Source organism: Polyodon spathula, chromosome 3 (assembly GCF_017654505.1).
Source record: "Polyodon spathula isolate WHYD16114869_AA chromosome 3, ASM1765450v1, whole genome shotgun sequence".
Classification (NCBI taxonomy): Eukaryota; Metazoa; Chordata; class Actinopteri; order Acipenseriformes; family Polyodontidae; genus Polyodon; species Polyodon spathula.
This window is the reverse complement of record NC_054536.1, coordinates 50,768,984-50,789,281: the sequence shown is the minus strand read 5'-3', so window position 1 is coordinate 50,789,281 and position 20,298 is coordinate 50,768,984. Positions and strand designations below refer to the sequence as shown.

At 37.2% G+C, this 20,298-nt stretch overlaps 1 protein-coding gene across 1 annotated transcript in view; it reads left to right on the top strand.

Moving 5' to 3' along the window:
- LOC121313155 (tyrosine-protein kinase Yes-like) overlaps positions 1-20,298 on the top strand; it is a 53,170-nt gene that overhangs the window by 13,928 nt on the left and 18,944 nt on the right. The window lies entirely within an intron of this gene.

The window sequence follows — 20,298 nt, the reverse complement described above, 5'->3', positions numbered from 1 at the left end:
CCAACTGCAACCGCAGTTTCTTGTGTTTTGCTGAAAGAAGTGGACTCTTAGGTCGTCGGCTGCCTTACCCCATTCGTGGCAAGGCACAACGAGTTGTGCATTCTTTTATGGGTTTTTTGGCACCAATGTTGTACTGGACTGTCAGTTGACTAACTGTAGCCCATCTGTTGCGCTGCACAATTCGGGTCAGCCTCCTTTGGCCTCTTTCATCAATGAGCCATTTTTGTCCACTGGCCTGCCGTTGGCTGGATGTACTTTGGGTGGTGGACCATCCTTGATACACACAGGAAACTGCTGAGCGTGAAAAACCTAGCAGCGTTGCAGTTCTTGACACACTCAAAAAGGCGTGCCTGGCACCTACCACCATACACCGTTCAAAGGCACTTAAATCTTTTGTTTTTTCTTTTTACCCTCTGAATGGCACACATACACAATCCATGTCTCAGTTGTGTCAAGGCTTAAAAATCTTTTAACCTGTCTCCCCTTCATCTACACTGATTGAAGAGGATTTAACAGGTTTCATCAATAAGGGATCATAGCTTTCACCTGGATTCACCTTGACAGTCTATTTTGTGGAAAGAGCAGGTGTTCCTAATGTTTTGTGCACTCGGGGAGGGGGGTGTGTGTGTGTGTGTGTGTGTGTGTGTATATGTATGTGTGTATATGTATATGTGTGTATATATATATAATATATATATAGAGAGAGAGAGAGAGAGAGAGAGAGTTTGTTTTTCTTTTCCAAGTGTGGCTAAAATTATGTTCCGACTGTCCAATTTTGTATTTGAAAGTTGGTCAGTAAAATCATCTGTGTCCTTAATATACAAGGGTAACTCGACTACAAGTGGTCTAAGAAAATGGTCAATATATTTAGAGAAGGATCAACATATTTAGAAAAGTGAGCCTATAACAGAGACTATTGGACGTCCAGGTGGATTGACTAATGTTTTGTGCACTTTAGGTACAAAAGGTTGATAAAGTACAGGTTTTGTAGGGTAATTGCTCTTCAAATAATTAAGTAAATCGTCCAATTATAAAGCCCGATTGAAATTCTAATAGTAAAAATGTTTCACTCAAATTTAAAGCTCATAGTATTAGAGTTGTCGTCTCACTTCTGTTTCATACAGTTGTCTAGTAATTATGATGAAACCCTGTGGTCAGGTGCAGTGAATGAAGCAGGTCCACACAATCTTTCTCCCAAAACAGTGCTTGTTTTAATGATAACAATAACAAAAATAATAACAAAACACCACAAATAAGTCCACCCCTTTACCAGCAATGGTATTGGGGGGTACACAGCCGCTCTTCTTAGTTAAATAAAAAGTAAACACAAACGGGACTTTGTCCGTCCCCACGTTCTCCGTGCACGCAGTGCTCTTGGTGCTGAGAAGCGTGGTGCCGTGAGTGGTGCGCTGCGGTGCTGTGCTGTGCTGTGCTGTGCTGTGCTGTGCAGGGACGTGCTCTGTGTTTTACCGGTCCGCGGCTCGCTCTTCCTCTGCAACACAAAACACACGTAATCCAAAAACAAAGCAATACAGGCTCCGGCCGTCTATTTTCATTATCAGCGTAAGCGGAGGTTTTGACGTAGCTGCTCCCCTTTGTACCCAGCAAACTCCTCCCCGCAGTCACCGCGTTGCCATGGTTTCCCTAATAGAGGGCTGCCCTGCAGCTGACTGCAATGGAATCGTCCTGAGTACTTGCAGCTACGCGCCCCTCCTAATATGGTCACCTTCCGGTTTCCACCTACCACCGAGGTGGCAGCTCTAGGAGGCAGCTTACCTTCCCCCTTACACAGCGCCCTTTCTAATCGGGAGGGAGATTTACAGCATCGATCCTTTCTCTCTCTATCACAAACCCCTACCCTTGTCTGCTGGTTTTACAATAAGTTTATCATCCTGCTTAATACTTTGAAGAGCAACACGTCCAGCTTTACTACAATTGTTAAATACATTGTGATTCTGCTTGTGAAGTAAAACATCAACATCTTTCTCAACGAGTTAACAAAATGTATCATAAGAACATAAGAACATAAGAAAGTTTACAAACGAGAGGAGGCCATTCGGCCCATCTTGCTCGTTTGGTTGTTATTAGCTTATTGATCCCAAAATCTCATCAAGCAGCTTCTTGAAGGATCCCAGGGTGTCAGCTTCAACAACATTACTGGGGAGTTGATTCCAGACCCTCACAATTCTCTGTGTAAAAAAGTGTCTCCTATTTTCTGTTCTGAATGCCCCTTTTTCTAAACTCCATTTCAGGCTGAAAAAGTCCCTTGGGTCGACACTGTCAATACCTTTTAGAATTTTGAATGCTTGAATTAGGTCGCCACGTAGTCTTCTTTGTTCAAGACTGAACAGATTCAATTCTTTTAGCCTGTCTGCATATGACAGGCCTTTTAAGCCCGGAATAATTCTGGTCACTCTTCTTTGCACTCTTTCTAGAGCAGCAATATCTTTTTTATAGCGAGGTGACCAGAACTGCACACAATATTCAAGATGAGGTCTTACAAGTGCATTGTACAGTTTTAACATTACTTCCCTTGATTTAAATTCAACACTTTTCACAATGTATCCGAGCATCTTGTTAGCCTTTTTTATAGCTTCCCCACATTGTCTAGATGAAGACATTTCTGAGTCAACAAAAACTCCTAGGTCTTTTTCATAGATTCCTTCTCCAATTTCAATATCTCCCATATGATATTTATAATGTACATTTTTATTTCCTGCGTGCAGTACCTTACACTTTTCTCTATTAAATGTCATTTGCCATGTGTCTGCCCAGTTCTGAATCTTGTCTAGATCATTTTGAATGACCTTTGCTGCTGCAACAGTGTTTGCCACTCCTCCTACTTTTGTGTCGTCTGCAAATTTAACAAGTTTGCTTACTATACCAGAATCTAAATCATTAATGTAGATTAGGAATAGCAGAGGACCTAATACTGATCCCTGTGGTACACCGCTGGTTACCACACTCCATTCTGAGGTTTTTCCTCTAATCAGTACTTTCTGTTTTCTACATGTTAACCACTCCCTAATCCATGTACATGTGTTTCCTTGAATCCCAACTGCGTTCAGTTTGAGAATTAATCTTTTGTGCGGGACTTTGTCAAAAGCTTTCTGGAAATCTAAATAAACCATGTCATATGCTTTGCAATTATCCATTATCGATGTTGCATCCTCAAAAAAATCAAGCAAGTTAGTTAGGCACGATCTCCCTTTCCTAAAACCATGTTGACTGTCTCCCAGGACCCTGTTACCATATAGGTAATTTTCCATTTTGGATCTTATTATAGTTTCCATAAGTTTGCATATAATAGAAGTCAGGCTTACTGGTCTGTAGTTACCTGGTTCAGTTTTGTTTCCCTTTTTGTGGATCGGTATTACGTTTGCAATTTTCCAGTCTGTCGGTACCACCCCTGTGTCAAGAGACTGCTGCATGATCTTGGTTAGCGGTTTGTAAATTACTTCTTTCATTTCTTTGAGTACTACTGGGAGGATCTCATCCGGCCCAGGGGATTTGTTTATTTTAAGAGCTCCTAGTCCCTTTAACACTTCTGCCTCAGTTATGCTAAAGTTATTTAAAACTGGATAGGAACTGGATGACATGTGGGGCATGTTGTCAGTATCTTCCTTTGTAAAAACTTGTGAAAAGTAATCATTTAACATATTTGCTATTTTTTTTTTTCTTCATCTACGATTTTGCCATTTGTATCTCTTAAACATTTAATCTCCTCTTTGAATGTTCTCTTGCTGTTGTAATATTGGAAAAACATTTTGGAATTGGTTTTAGCTCCCTTAGCAATGTTCATTTCTATTTCTCTCTTGGCCTTTCTAACTTCCTTTTTGACTTGCGTTTGCAGTTCTGTGTACTCTTTCTGCGTACTTTCTTTTTGGTCCTTTTTTAATGCTCTGTAAAGTGCCTTTTTTCGCTGAATATTTTTTTTAATTGATCTATTAAACCATTTTGGCAATTTAGTTTTACATTTAGATTTGTCTACTTTAGGGATATAATTGTTTTGCGCCTCTAGTACTACATTTTTGAAGAACAACCATCCTTCTTCTGTGGGTGTTTTCTCTATTTTACTCCAATCTACTTCTGTTAGTCTCTGTTTCATACCTTCATAGTTTGCTTTTCTAAAATTGTAAACCTTAGCTTTAGTCTTTATTTTTGGGGATTTAAAAAACACTTCAAATGAGACCATGTTGTGGTCTGAGTTTGCCAGTGGTTCTCTGACCTCTGTTTTAGTTATTCTATCTTCGTTATTTGAAAAGACTAAATCAAGGCATGCCTCCCCTCTAGTGGGTGCCTTCACAAATTGTGTTAGGAAGCAGTCATTTGTCATTTCCACCATTTCTATTTCATCCTTCGCGCTACCCACCGGGTTTTCCCATTTTATTTGGGGGAAGTTGAAATCCCCCATTAGTATGGCTTCTCCTTTGCTACACACATTTCTAATGTCATTGTATAACAGATTATTGTGCTCACCGTCTGAATCTGGCGGTCTATAGCATGCTCCTATTATTATGCCTTTTGAATTTTTGTCTGTTATTCTGACCCATATTGATTCGGTTTTATTTTCTTTGTCCAGGTTTAACACCTGGGCTTCAAGACTGTTTCTTATGTATAGCGCTACCCCTCCTCCTCTTCTGTCCTGCCTGTCTTTCCTATACAGTGTATACCCACAAATATTATATTCGTCCCCATCACTCTCAGATAACCACGTTTCTGTAACACCTATCACATCATAGTTACCTGTTAGTGCAGTAGCTTCAAGTTCTAGAATTTTGTTTCTGATACTTCTAGCATTTAGATAAATACATTTAATGGTTGTCTTACCTGAGTTGTTGTTCTTGTTTTGATGCGGTCTCCCTTCTGTTTTTTTGTTGATTTCTCCCCCCTTCCTTTCTAGTTTAAATGCTTCTGAACCTGCTCGAGGATCTTTTCTCCGAGTAGACTAGTTCCCTTGTTATTTAAATGCAGTCCATCCCGTCTATACAGATGGTCCTCGTTGTAGAATGTGGTCCAATGATCAAGATAGGTGAAGCCTTCCCGTGTGCACCACGTCTTCAGCCATTCGTTTTGATTAATTATTTCCAGCTGTCCATATGGTCCTTTGCAAGGTGCGGGTAGTATACCAGAAAATACCACAGTTTTGGTTTTCTCTTTTAATTTCCTTCCTAGCTCTCTGAATTTGTTTTGCAGGGATTTTGGTCTGTCTCTTCCAATGTTGTTTGTACCGATGTGGACGACTACTACCGGGTCGTCTCCTGTTCGTTCTAGGAGCCTGTCCACGTTCTCAGTGATGTGCTTGACCGAGGCTCCCGGAAGGCAGCACACTGTTGTAGTAAGGGGGTCCAAACTGCGAACTGAACTTGCTGTGTTTCTCAATATGGAGTCCCCAACAATCATGACCTCCCTTCTTTTTGCTGTCTGGTCACCACTGTCAATAGGGTCCTGGATGTTGTTCCTTTCATTCTCTTGTTGTTGGTTCTGCTCATCACAATTCTGAAGTGACTCAAATCTGTTGGTTGTTTTGATTTCTGGTGGTTGTGTTTGACGAAGTTTCTTTTTTTCCCTGCTTCTGCCTACCTGAACCCAGCTGTTCTGACCTTCTATCTCCCTGGTGGCTTTCAGTCTGTTAGGGGTGATGCAGACTTCCATGAATTGTGGGTGTGCCAGTTCCTCAAGATCCTTTTGCTGTCTCACTTCTTCCAGCTCCATTTCTAGCATACTTACTAGTTTATGCAAATCCTGGATCGCGCGGCACTTTACGCACACTTGGTTTAGCTCCGCTGGGTTTTCTCGGATTTCCCACATCAAGCAGGTGTCACAGATTACTGGCTTGAAGACCATGTTGAGGGTTTTTTTTTTTTTTGAAGTTTAGTTTCTTCTGCAGCTGTCAACCTGCTTTCCAACTGCTTCGAAACTGCTCTGTACTTTTCCACGCCTGTACTTCTCCCACTCACTGTCGCTGGGAAGACTGCCTCGTTTAACTGCGTTGTTCTGCTGTGCTGTTGGCTCCTCCCCTCGCCTGTGTCTCAAAACGGCGCTGAATTTGAATCAGCTGCTCCGAGTTTCAGCTTGTTTGTTATCAGAAAAACACACACGGCTGTTTGACTTTGAGCTGCTGCTGTGTTTCCCCAATGTCCTCTATTTTCTGATTAAAGCAATTCAAGATGCAATTTCTCCTTTCTGCTTCGAAACTGCTCTGTACTTTTTTTTTTTTTTTTTTTTTATTATTTGGTACCTCTTAATAAAACTCCCACTCAGAACATTGTTCGCTTTCTTCAGCCCCCTAACGAAGACTGAAACTAAAAAGTCCTATTTGATTTTACTAAGCACAGTGGTTTTAAATAAAAAAAGGATTCTGATCTAATAATAGAGTGACAAAACTCTGAAGAGAAATAATGTTTTATGTATTTTGATATAATAAGAAACATAATATTTAAACTAACAAGTGTTCCCCTTCAATTCGAAAATAACCATTAACGTATCGATCGCTGTATTGTTAGTAGGTAGGCATAATTTACTTTTAATTCTAAATGGCGTATAGGTTCTAGAAGTAGGTACATTAGAGTGGTTTTTCAAAGATATTCTTTATTTTCAAAGTACGAAAAAACTTAGTTCTACCTTTATGCGAAAGGGATTAGTAGAAGCCATCGGAACAAACAAGGGTCATTTTATTGAAAAGGGATTGTTGAGGTTCTTTAAGGTCCTGACCACTGAAGTTAAAGATCAGTTCATTTTTCTCCCACTGTGATGTTTCCGATTCCATTGTCCCGTTCCTCTTCTCCCCCTCCGTGTTTTCTTTCTGCCAACCTGGGGTATCGGCGTGATGTATCTCCACCTTTGTTGATCCTTGAATGTTTGTGCATCTAAAAAAAATCCCCTTCAGAATCAGCGAGCGGGTCAGAGGTGCTGGATCCAGATGTAGTAAAAATGCGGTCAGAAAAACGTACTGTTTTATTTTATTTTATTTTATTTATTTATTTATTTATTTATTGGGAGTAACTTAGTAGATAACCATAGGTAGACTCGTGCATCTCGATATTCAATGGTGTATCTCTTGTATTTGTTTACTTTCTGCTTTTGCAGTTCACTTCTGTATTTGTCAGTGAGCGATTTCATTTCCAGTTCTAGTGATTGTAGATGTTCCGTCCCAGACATATCTTGTCGTCTTGTTTTGACTTTGACAGTTTCTTCCTGAGTACTGGATAGTTCTTTATTGACAAAGTCGATTATTAGAACTGTTACAACATTAAATCACACAAAATTTGGTCTTCTGATTTGTATAATGCATATTATGTAAACAAAAGTTGCTGTATTAAAATCTTCTACCTAATAGTTATATGTAGCAACTCTATATGGCTGCTGCTCTGCAAGCTTATTGTATATATCGCAAGGAGCATCAACAATTACATGTAAATAAACAACCTGTATTTTAATTATTTAAATTATGAAAACATAATTACTGTTCTAGATAACGTATTTTTAAAGTACATGTGAATGTTGTATTCCTTTGTATGGATTACCTGTAAAATAGGGTTTTTAATCAAATATTTATTAGTATGGAAATAAATTATGCAAATTAGTACCATCGAAGGTCAAACCTTCCTTATGTAATGTTTTCCGAACCTTTGAAGGTCAGAATGGACCCTTCGTTGCAGCCCTAAAAAGTATCGTATCGAAGGTTGCGTAGTGTGAAGTAGTTCGCCATGAGATAGATCTGTCAACTTGTCAACATCTTGTGTAAAAAATAAATTAAAAAAAATTATAATTTTGGGTTGGTAAGCATTCTTGGTTATGTAAAGCAACATCGAAACCTAAAATACTGAAGTTCTGCACCTCCTATTAAAAGGTATTTCTATCGGCCTGGTGCGTGAAGTCTGATTTGCCATGTATAATGTGCAGAAATATGTTTTGGCAAATATGTTCTGAATTACATTTTCTTCATTTGATTTCATGAAGTTAAAATTATTATTGAGACTTTGCAGTCCAGACACGTCAGGTCCAATTCATTTCCACACGTGCTGTTTATTTTAGATGCACTGTTAGTGTTTTTTTGGGGGTTTTTTTTGAGTAAAATTGGTTTAAAAGGCACTGAATCGCAAAAGGACACACAGTACTGTATCTACGGCCAAGCCCCACCCCTTGTTTGCTGTATTTTTCACATATCTCTTTATAGACTTGCATACTGATAAATCCTCGCCTGGTCACTCGTTTTATCACCACACTCCTCAGTAATGTGATCCAAGTCATTATTTTATCACTATAAAATCTCAGAAAGCTCTGCAAATGTCTGTGATATTCTTTGAGCGCTGGATGCAGAAACAGCTGCCTCCTTTGTTATGTCCGTGTTATCTCTGTAGTGCATGGGGCTATGAGATGCAGCTTTTATTTTTTTTTTTTTTTTTTTTTTTTTTCGGTTTCATTCGGCTCCTATAGATCTCACTTGGCCATTGAAAGGTTTTCTGTGCTTTTTCCGGAGAAAAAACGACTAGAGACATGTGCTTTAAGTCTTTTTTAAGTCAGACAGGGTCTGACACTGGACTGGAAAGGGAAAATTGTAATGTCGGTCCTGGTTTGACATAGGACCACAAAGGGTTAATCACTAATTGATTGTTTATTGTTTTAGTAAAAGCAAAATTTTAAAAATTATATTATAGTTTTGTGGGACAATAGGGGGGCAAGTAGATTTTTAAGGACAAATAGATCGTTTTAGTATTTTGTCCCATGGACAAGAAGTTTTTTTTTTTCAAAATGTTTCAAATCTATAATTGGGGTTTCAGAGTTTTATACTCTCCTTTTAAGAATTAAATTGATACCTGTTAAGCAATTTGTCTATCCCAATCACAACTGAGAAACGTGTTAGTAAAATTGATTTAATTCATTTTTTTCAGTGAAACAACTAAATGGGCTTTTAAATTGTCCAAGCCTTGGTTTTTCCATTTACAAGCAGAACATACAAAAGAGATTGCGACAAGTCTTTATTAAAGCTATAATGAAAAATAAAGTATTTTATGCTACACACTTTATTGCAATCGTTATATGGAACTATTTACATTAACAAAGACGAGTCGCTTCTGCTTTTAAATGAATAAGTAAGACATGATTTTAAAAGCCCATCAAGTTTTCACAGAAACAATTTAATCATTTTTACTATTTGTGCTTTTCTCAGTTGTGTTTGAGATACGCAAATGGCTTAAAAGGTATCAATTTCATTTTTAAAAGAGAGTTGAAAAGTCAGGCTAAGCTGGTACTTTGTTGGATTCAAACAAGCCTTGTTTTCTGCCACACAATGCCCACTGCCTCCCATTTTGGCATCAGTGTTGGTTACCTTGTTTTGTGTTTGGGACATATATATATATTGGTGGTGCAGTCAGCACCCTAATTTCATATTCGATTATCGTATAGGCATTTTTCATATTAAAAAAAAAAAAAAAAATCAGGGGTGTGCATTTTTGAAAATTAAAAAATCTACTTGCCCCCTTGACGTTGCAGGATTTTGGTTTTATTTAACAGTGAACACAATCCATCAATTAGTGATTAACAGGCGTGATTAACAGGGGTGATTAACAGGGGTGGCTGTAGCCTTCAGCTTGATGGGTTCAATAAATTATTCAAGATACACCAAAAGGTTCCCTGTGAGCTCACCTCAACAAATTTATAACATACTTTGTGTGTTCATTTCAGTTCAGTTTGGAACACATTTGCTAGAGCAAAAGTACAACTATAATAAGCAATACCTGGTAGTTAATCGAATATAAAAATAGCTTCTGCCTCACACCCCCACTTGTTCTCTATATGCTGAATCCAGCTCCTGATGTACAGGTGTTTTAGTTTGTTGCATCACAGATACAAAGTCATTGCCAACGATTGCTTCTGTTTTGTGGATTTTTCTTGAAGTTTTCAGTTATGTAACTGCTGAACCCCAGATTCTTTAAGGACTTGTGTTTAACCAGTCAAGTTTCTCTGTATTATGTACTGAACTGCATGCAATATGCAATATTGTGCAAATGCCATGTTTTTTTCTTTTGTTTATTATATAGCCTGTTTATAAAAAAAAAAAAAAAAGGTACAACATTTTACAGCTATTTTTCCTCATCTAACATCTTGTCACATGATGTCTAACTGGAACACTGCTGCAGCAGGGTGATCCTGGTTTCATACCCTGATTTATTTTATATTTTTGAGGGGGGTGGTAACATTCTTTCCCTGCCCTACTCACTGAAAAATAAATACATAAATTAATATATAAACACATTGCCATGTTTTAGTCTATTTTAAAATAACATTGTACAGATAGTGTCATAAGTATTTCATTTATATCATTATAAACATATTTGTCAGTCTTCATGTTTTAATAGTTTCACAAATCAATGGATTATGCATGTCCAATAAATAACTAATAATGCTTCTGTTCAAATCTAGAAACTGTGTAACTTTACTAAATTGTTGCATTTAAATGTCAGGTTCACGTATTAAGAAAGCAAACGATTAGTCTGCCATGCCAGAGGCTCTCAGGCAGCCATTTTGGGGTTTCTTTGTAACCAGTAGAAGATCAGCTTCTTCCACAGTTAGCCAATCTGAAGAGGTAGGGGTGGGACATTAAACACTTTTTAAAATGTTTGTGCTTTGGTGCTGCTAGACTTCTACAATTCAGTTTTCAGAAATGTGCATGTCTCTCTAGAAATATAGCGTCTTTCTAGCAACAGAATGAACATAGGAAAAATAAATAAATAAAAACTACTTGTCTGACAGGCAAAGTATATTGTCCCTTGCACGAATCGTGCTGCCCCGGGCATCAGGTGATACGAATTGCACACCCATGTTATTGCAATAACAGCCTGATTTTCTAAAGGTGCAGAGGGAAAAGCAGGTCGCAAACACTGCTGAGGGCTGCTCTCCAGGACAACGGTTGAGTAGCTCTGCTGTAGAGTAATCAAAATGAATCTTAAAATAGACTGACAATGTCATCCTCAAACAGAATTTTAAGGCTGGGGCGATGCCTAATTTTGCACTAGCGATATCTGGGAAGCGCTTCGATATTCTCCAATGTAGATTACAGCTCAACAGTCACAGTTTAAATAAGACATGAGAAGGGGGTATGTTTTAAGTGTATTTTGGTGTTTTGCAAATATAAGGTGTTATTTGCAGAATAGAACCAGTTATGAATTTCATTTGCTTAACAAGCTGAAATGAGTATTTTCAAAAAAGCACAAAGCCTAAAATACTTTTGAAAACACATTTTGCAACCTATCTGGATTCGCAAAGGTGTTTGCGACCTGCTTTTCCCTCTGCACCTTTAGAAAATCAGGCTGTTATTGCAATAACATGGGTGTGCAATTCGTATCACCTGATGCCCGGGGCAGCACGATTCGTGCAAGGGACAATATACTTTGCCTGTCAGACAAGTAGTTTTTATTTATTTATTTTTCCTGTGTTCATTCTGTTGCTAGAAAGACGCTCTGGCTATATTTCTAGAGAGACACGCACATTTCTGAAAACTGAATTGTAGAAGTCTAGAAGATAATTCTGATCAGGGGTGCCTGAAGTTGGCCGTTCCAGTCCTAGCTGTTTCATTTCTTCTCTTCCAAGTTGTTTAATTTAACAAAATAAGTTCCAACCAAAAGTAGTTCATTATTAAATGTGGAGTGGAATGGCCATCCTGAACTGACTGGCCACCCCTGTTTTAAACAGTCAATTTTTTTTTTCATGATTGATTTTTTCTTTAACGTCAGAATAGTTCATTACATATTAACAGTAGTTTACCAGGCAGGTGAGGGCTGTACTCGAGGTTGGGAGTGACCTGAAGTCAATGGGTGTTCTTTCCATAAGGTTGTTTCTTAAACAAAGATAACTGAACCTGTATTACAGGATTGCTTAAGGAGCAAAGTACGCATTTTATTTGAGTCACTGCAGGAAGTGTTTTCAAATTGCTGACACTATGCTATAAAACAAATAGGAAAAAAAAAAAAAAAAAAAACAGCAACAGCAGCTTTTGGCTGTTCTGAGTTTTTCACAATAAAAGCATAAAGCTGTCTTGGAATGCATTCCTGACAGGCTCAATGTGTGCATTCATCAATACATGGTCTTTCGGTTCATCGCAGCGTCAGTTGTCTTGCCTTGTATTCCAGACTATAAATTGTGGCATAACAATTGAGAAAGGAAGGAAGCCTCATTTTTGACAGTGGAGGCTATAGGGTGCCGTCGTTGGCATATTCCACCATTGAAACGAAATGTCTTGGTGTAAAACCAGTCAAAGTTGTTCTTAACAAATCATCATTTCTAATAAACTTTGTTTTTATCCCCTTTCCAAATGTTATAGAAGGGTACAAACCATTGCTTTCCCAGCAGAACTTACAGCAGATGCCACTGGTCCAGCAGAGCAGCTCCTCTAGGGAACTTTGTTACAGTGTAAGGAGAGAGAAAATGTCAGTACTCTTTACAGTAGCTGTTTGTTGTACAGTTTGGCATACAGTGCTCCGCCTTTCATAAGGCAGCCCTTTTCTATTTTAGAGCAGGTTATAAGGCAGTACGGTCATGGCTCCCATGTGCCCCATAATGCCATTACACTAACACTAGTATTCTTGTAATAAGGCGGAACACATATACCATATATCTCTTAATGACTCCCGACTACAGTGTTATATAGGGAGAATACTGTATTTTATGCACCTGACATACAGGGGGAAATGCTGCTGGTTTAGAAAGAAAGTAGGATTTTGGAAAAGTTATATTTTTTTTCAGTAAATGGTGGCTGTGTTGGATTTACAGGTTTTCTAATTTTATTAGAAAAATACAGTAGATTATGTGCAATAGTTCTTTGCGGTATTGCGCCTACTTCTTGATTAATAACAGGACTAAGTATTGTACAAATGTTTTATTTCAAACTGATGCTATGCAAATTAAGACACGTTTGTGTTTGTTGTTGATGCAGCTTTGAGGCATTTCTAAATGTTCTCGTTCAGGAGACGCTTCCACCACCTGTAGTATCTTGAACTGGTGGGAAGACCTGTGTCATTTGTCAGGTTTGATGTACAATAACCTTAAAGCTTACCTTAAACCTTCATCTTCTTTGCTTGGGGAGTTTTATGTCATAGTTGCAAAAAATCTCAGATTAAGTACACAACATCCAATGGAATTTATGGATAGAACAAAAGCATAGCTGAGAAGAATGGCTGGTGGAACTACATTTTGCAAGGAACAGCTCGGTTTAAATTTGCTATAATTAAACAATTGTCAGTATTGTTTTTCAATCAAAACTGCCTCTGGAGCATCCTTTCAATAGCATGATGGGCTCCACCAATACGCATTAACTAACAGGGTGAAAAACTACATCTTACTGTTAGCTTGTATTTGAAATTCTTTTGAAATGATTCAGGTTCTCACAGTCTGTTTTGCATTTTGACTTTAGTTATAACCAGTAGGTAGTATGTTGCTTTTATTATGTTGATAATACTGTATTGTTGCCCATCTGATGCAGATCTTTCGACTATCAAGAGGTCTAGGAAAATAGCTCCACTCAAATGTCAGACTGCTAATGCTGACCAGGAAAAATAACTCCAGTTCATACAGCAGACCACTGCTCCCTGTCCAGGGGTGTTTTTATATAATATTAATTTACATTTGTATTGTTTTTTGGGCATTGTACAAGAGGTGTTTTATTGTAAGGGACATACTGTAAACCAAGCGCCCTCAGTATTTTGACTTCTAATTTAAATATTACTGTAGACCTGTAGAAAAAGTAATTGAACTTATCCTTAATTTCTATCAAGGATAACGCTGAAATACTTAATATTCTGAGCAACGTGCAGCTTCATGATGCTAGCATTTTAACTGGGTCTTTCACTGCCCACTTAGATGTTTTAGGCCCTGTCCACACTACATAACCGATTTCAAGAACTGTACTAAAAAAATAATGTTTTAATTAATCCAGCTCAAAGGGTCCACACTAAAGTACAGTTTCATGTTTAGTTGGTCTTAATGCATACAAACATTATTAAAATAGTTTGGTTACAGTTCCTAGCCAAGCAATGGACCGTGGCACTATCTGCTTACAACCTTGCAAATATGGAGTCCGTGCCCACAGTATTGCTTAGGATGAACATTATGGGTTTATTTCTTAAAAACACAAGGTATCCGCTATGGAAAAGGCAGCAACAGTCTCACCATAGGCAAGTTTTGGATTGACTCCTCCTTGATTCTTGTTCTTCTTTTTTTTTTTTTTTTTTTTTTTATCATGTACAAAACTTGTTTATTATGCTTGCGGTACCTTTGTTCTTTGTGAATCTGACTTTAGATTTGCTGTTGTTGGGATTAATTTTACTTAGCCTTATTTTTTAATCGAAATACAATTGGCACAGAATCAGTATAATTTTAATTTTTTAAATAACTAATTTAAAATACTTCAAATTTTTCAAAGTCACTCTCACGTGAGGTGCTGCTATAATGTATCGTCTGTTTTAATTACAAAGTGCAGGCAACAAATTTTAGTTTAATTGTGTTGTCCCTCACCTTAAAATAAAAAAAAAGACACAGAGGACCAGCACAGAATAAAAGTAAGACTAAACAAATATTTATTGTTAAGTTAAACTGTGTTTCTTTTTGTGAGTAATAATTAGCTTTATGAATCCTGAGCAAAATTACACAACACTTTAGCCTTGACTTAAAGTTTAGCAGTCTTGGTATCCTCTACAAATTTATTGAACTGAAGGCAATTTTGGCCATGAACAAAAAGGTCCCATGGTGTAGCGGTAAAAGGCAGTGTCTTCAGCACAGGGAGCTACTGTACATCCAGGCTGCTGTTTGCCAAGCTGGCGGGCTGCCCAGTGGGAATGCATTTGACCGCATTGCTGGTGCGGAGGTTTAATTTCCCAGTAAGAGATCTCGCAGCCTCTGTGCACAGCTATCCCCTGCCTACGAAGTCGCTCAGTGTAAAAATAAATAAATAAATAAATAAAACACCTGTGGCTGCTAAGGAGGAGTGGAAGAACTGGTTATTTTACCAATTTAGAGCCCTACAACTGTATGAAATTTGTAAAGTCCCAAGCATACACTTGGTTGTTATATGTAAGTGGAGCATATTTTCATACAGTGTTAACATGATTAAAGCCCTGGTCACACTTGGAACAATAAACGATAACCATAAACCGTTTATGGAGCGGTCACACCAGAACGAAAAAGGGCTCTAATATATTGTACAGCAAATGCCAATCAACTTTTTAGTACACACCCACTTTTATTTCCTGCAAGATGAGTGGCATTTAGAACTGATTAGGAGTTTGCTACGCATGTGGACTGGCAGAGCTATACTGGTGTTCTTTTCTGAAAAGAGACTAATATTGCAGATAGCAGACTGTTTGGTTCAAATTGCATGTACTGCTAACCATTGATAGAGACGTTGCGTCTACAAACTGCCCAACATTGACTGCAAACTAACGAGATAACAATGCTGTGGACTAGAAGGGGAGAGGCTTTAAAGACTTCAGAGAGATCGAAAGAGATAATGCCACTGGGATCAAAGGGGGTCCCAAGAAGATAACAAAAGGCAGATGTATGGACCTTTTGTCTCCAGGAGTGTGAAGAATGCACTCAGTTCAGAGGGTGTCACACTAGCCTACACACACAGACACACACACTCACACAATAAATTAAATTACCTTTGCAATTGGTTAAGTGTCAGAGAAAGGGGAGGTGGACCATCTATACAGAAGGGTATTTAATGTCATGCAAACATTGTAATGATGAGTATTCTGTTTGTCCTGTACCTGGGACCAGACTCCCTGCATATTTCAATAAACCTAACAACTGATTGAAGAAAAGGACTCTCTGCATTTTCTTGAATCTACTTAATCACTATCATTTTTTTAAGTTACTTCATGAGGAATATTAAAAAATACTTCTGTTGAATTATATCGGGTTTTCAACTGGGGGATACAAACACTCAAATAAAAATATTGAGTATTGATTTAGAAGTGAGTAGTTTTTTGAGATTTATGATTATACTGTATTTACAGTATAATCGTCAATCTCGAAAAACTACTCTCTTCTAAATCTAAATCTTTTGTAGTCATTTTTGTATTATTTTAGTATAAATACATGTTAATTTGAATTCATATGTTGTTTTTTTCTGACTTTATGTGAACGAAAAGACACACATTTGCCCGTTTTCCCATTGGAAATAGTGATATTTCAAAATATCACTGTCCTGGTCACAAAAGCAAAGTTTGTATGGAATAATAGCAATTTTCTATACTTTTGAGGCATAAGCAATTAGGAAATAACACTTACTACCCAGGAACAAAAATTGTGTTACGTATTGTTATCGTTGCTGTTTTCAGCTTGTCGTAAGCGCAGTGTTTCTCCGTTTTAAAAGTATAAATGCTCTGGTAAAGAGACATAGTCATCACAATACTCATAATTTAACGTTCTTTGTTTATTAGCACGGCTACATTTTATTAACAGTAGTAGCGGCTGGTGAATATGTTGTCTGTTTTTTGATACATTTCTTGCTAGCAATAGAAAACCGAAGGAAAACACATGAGTGAGAGTGCAAAGCGACAAAGTTACACAGAGTCCCTGTGGATCATTTTTATGCTAGCTTTAATTAAAAAAAAAAAAAGTGTATTGTTAGTAATTACAGTTTTATCTTGAGGTTAATGTTTTTGATACTGTAAACATTTTAAACAGCACACGTAGTTCTGCTGAGGTGGGAAGTAAATAGTAAGGTAATAAACATTTACAGTGTAGAGTATTTTGTATTTCTAATGCCCAATAGAATGTGAATATGAGTTTTTACAAAGATTCCTAAATACTGTCTTAATTCTTTACATCCAAAGAAATGTAATTAAGTTTTAAGAATGAAGTCTAGTGTTTAGGTTTCTGTCTCAGCAATTTGTCAGTCTCAGACTTGTGTAAAATTATATATTAATTAAACAGGGGAAAAAAGAAAGGTGTTAACCAGATTATTCTGCCTTTTCTGCAACTGTGGAACCATTCAGTTAGTGAAAATTGTAACGGGTACTTCAGCTAAAACCTCCCAACAGAAGGGGCACAGTTTAAAAAAAAGGTTGAAAACCCCTGTATTAGATCAACAGAAGGCTTAGGAGACAGAGAAGACGAGTGTGGGTACACAGAACACTACAGAGTAGGGAGGAGTTAGGGGAATCCCACACGCTCGTTGGTATAGTCTAGTGCTGAAAATTACAACATAAAATAAGAACATGGTATGTATCGCTCATTACACCTTACTGAATACGACGATAGACGATACTCCATAAATTATGTATATAGTTTTACTGATGATGATTATTATTTAAAGCAAAAAAAGCAACTACAATATGCAGACCTACATGTCTTTTATGGAGCATGTAGGTTTATACATCATGCTTGTGCTAATAATTATACATTAATGATTGTTTATCAAATAATTTATAACACATAAAAAAAGATTACTTGATGTATACTAGAACCAGTTTTCCGACGTGATATATCCTGTATTTAATGTTTATCGTGTTTAAATAATATGAACTAACACCAGGTAGGTGGTGAGGTCATATTTAATACAGCTCTGATTGGCCAGGAACATTTATCGTATAGTTGTAGCAGGAAAAAAATTGCTCTGAAAGCGATCGAAACGATAGCTGCCATTATTGTTTACAATGATCATTATCATTGTAGTGCGACCACCTCTACTCATTTGAACTGGAACGATTTTTAAAAATCGTTATTGTTCCAGCATAATATAGCAGTACACCAGATGATAAAGGCCAAACCCTAATCCCCCAGGGGTAAAGACAGTATAAATTTTCATGTTTACAAGCCATTTTATCTGAAATGAAATTTGTGTTAGCTCTCTCCATCAGATTTGCCTCCAGTGAGTGTGGCACAGTAAGAGTGCACGAGTTACTCGTTCAGTCTCTAATAGTGTTGTTATCCTCTTGAAGAAGAAGATTAGATCTGAAGATTAGAATAGAAGTGGAACATTAAGCCCATCTATTAATCTGTCAGAGAAGCAGCTCCGTTGCTGTGTACCTTAAAAGGTCAAAGCTGTCGGAATGAAGATTGTTTTGCCCTTTCCCTCTCACAGGAGTAACTCAGAAAGGCTTTAGTACAGTTCAGTAAAACTACAGTACTTATTTACTTATTCATTTAAGGCTGCATTTACTGGGTCCGTTTTGAAACAGTCTGGTTTGTTTAGTTTGAAACAATGTATCAATCTGCTTGCTGTTCACACTTACCTGCAATCAAAGAGACTGCGTTCATTTGGATGCAAATTTAAAGTTTGCTTTGGTCAGTTTTCATTTTTTTCAGGACTGAGTTCATTTGTGTTCATAATGCAGTTTGCAAGTGCACTCGTTCAATTTCTGTGGTGTGTGAACCGAACGATTTCAGTATCCTGCAAGGTATCTTGAAAGATGGCAGTTATTGAAGTATTGCTTCAGTTTTTAATAGCATGTTTTAGATTCGTGATTTTGTTTTGTTTGGTTTTTTTTTGGTGGGGAGGGGCACTTTGTTAATTTAATAAATATATTTGTTCAATACTGCACTATTCAGTTACACTGCAGTGTTCTTCTACTATAGGCATTGAACAAAGTAATCGTTTTTTTCCAGTTCGACTTGGCTTTTGGTGTCTGACCAAGTTTCTATGAGCGCTTTAGTTTCTTGCACTGTCCATGTAAAGAGAGTACCAGATTTGCATAGTAAAAAAAAAGTGTTTTGTTCTTCAATCCCCTGACTCCATAGCAACACTGAAGCTGTTAAAATAACAGTATATAATAACAAAGGAATTGTTTTCAAATGATAATGACTCTCTATGTTCTTTATATTGTCATCTCAAAACGTGTTAAATGTACAAAAAGACAAAGAAAAATAAATCGGCTGTTAGTATTGCCACTTAAACTTGTGACTGACACATGATCAAAAGATCAAATAAATGATACAATCGCAAAACCAGGAAGATTTAACAATTTTACTGTTTCTGACCGGGATGAAAAATGTAGGACAATTTTGTTTTTCCTCTGCTTGTTTCCTCAGAATATGAAATAAACTACGTGTTACTTCTGAGTCTGGTTGCCTTGTACAGTTTGTTTTCCTTGTGCAAAAGGACCAAGTCCAGCAGTTGTTCACATTGAGTTTTAGCAGGCAAACCAGACTCTGTGCGTTTGCCAAACGGCCCAAGACCACCTCTTTAGGTGAACTCGGTACGGTTCGTTTTCCAAGCAGCCTTTGTTGTTCACACTTCACACCAAACCTATTGAGTGCAGACAAACCCTCTAAACTGACCCGGTGTGAACACAGCTTAAGATAAATTGGCCTAACTGATTGTACTGAAGTCAATTTTTTCTATCACAGACAAGGTCTGCGTTTTAGGTCCGGAGTTCAGCAATGCATTAGTCTGAGATTCAGTAACTTTGCATTGCTTTACCTGTTGTGTTCCCTGGGGCAAATTTCTAAAGGAGATGCGATTTTAATTCTGGGGTATATAGAGTTACCCTGCTTTTTTTCTATGTTGCACTAACATATATAATATTTTACATGTAGTGGATTATATTTGTAAACTTTTCCATGTTACTAATTGCTCTAATTTTGAATTTACAGCCATGGTGGGAAATTAATGTCTATGCTGGTTTTAGCATACACAGAATGGTTTACTAAATGGGGAGCAAGTTTAATTAATTACAGGAGAGTTATTGTAAAGTAGCCAATGCTTTTTCAATGGCTTTTCAGCAAACTTGAGATGCAGACTAAATCAAAGTTACTCTTCACTTTTACACATAACTTAATATGAATGACATACATTTGGTTATGTGACTGTAGTTTGTGGATGATAACGATCTAATTCACCAATGGTCAAGCTGTATTGTTTTTGAAAACTGCTCTTTTGTGGCATTCATTTTACAAAGCTGTCACTGTATTGTATTGTGGAAAGGCTATAAAGGGTTAAGCTTTTAAGCAGCAAGCAAAAATAATTAATACATTTAAGTTTTTTTTGTTTTGTTTTTTGTTTTTTTAATATATAAAGTGTTTACTGCCCTGTTTGTGGTGGTCTTGCATTGATTTTTACATTTTTCAGAAAGTTACGTTATTTATACTGTAGCATCTTAATTCATTTAACCGCTGTCCTTGAAAACTACACTTAAAACAATGAACATATAAAGATGACTGTAAATGCCAAATCAAGACCATGTTTTCAGTGATAGTTTAACCAGTAAACAACTATTTACACAGGGGGTTTAAATGTTTAATTAATAGATAGGAGATTTACAGCCTTTCATTTTAGAGAACTGAGGATGCAGGATT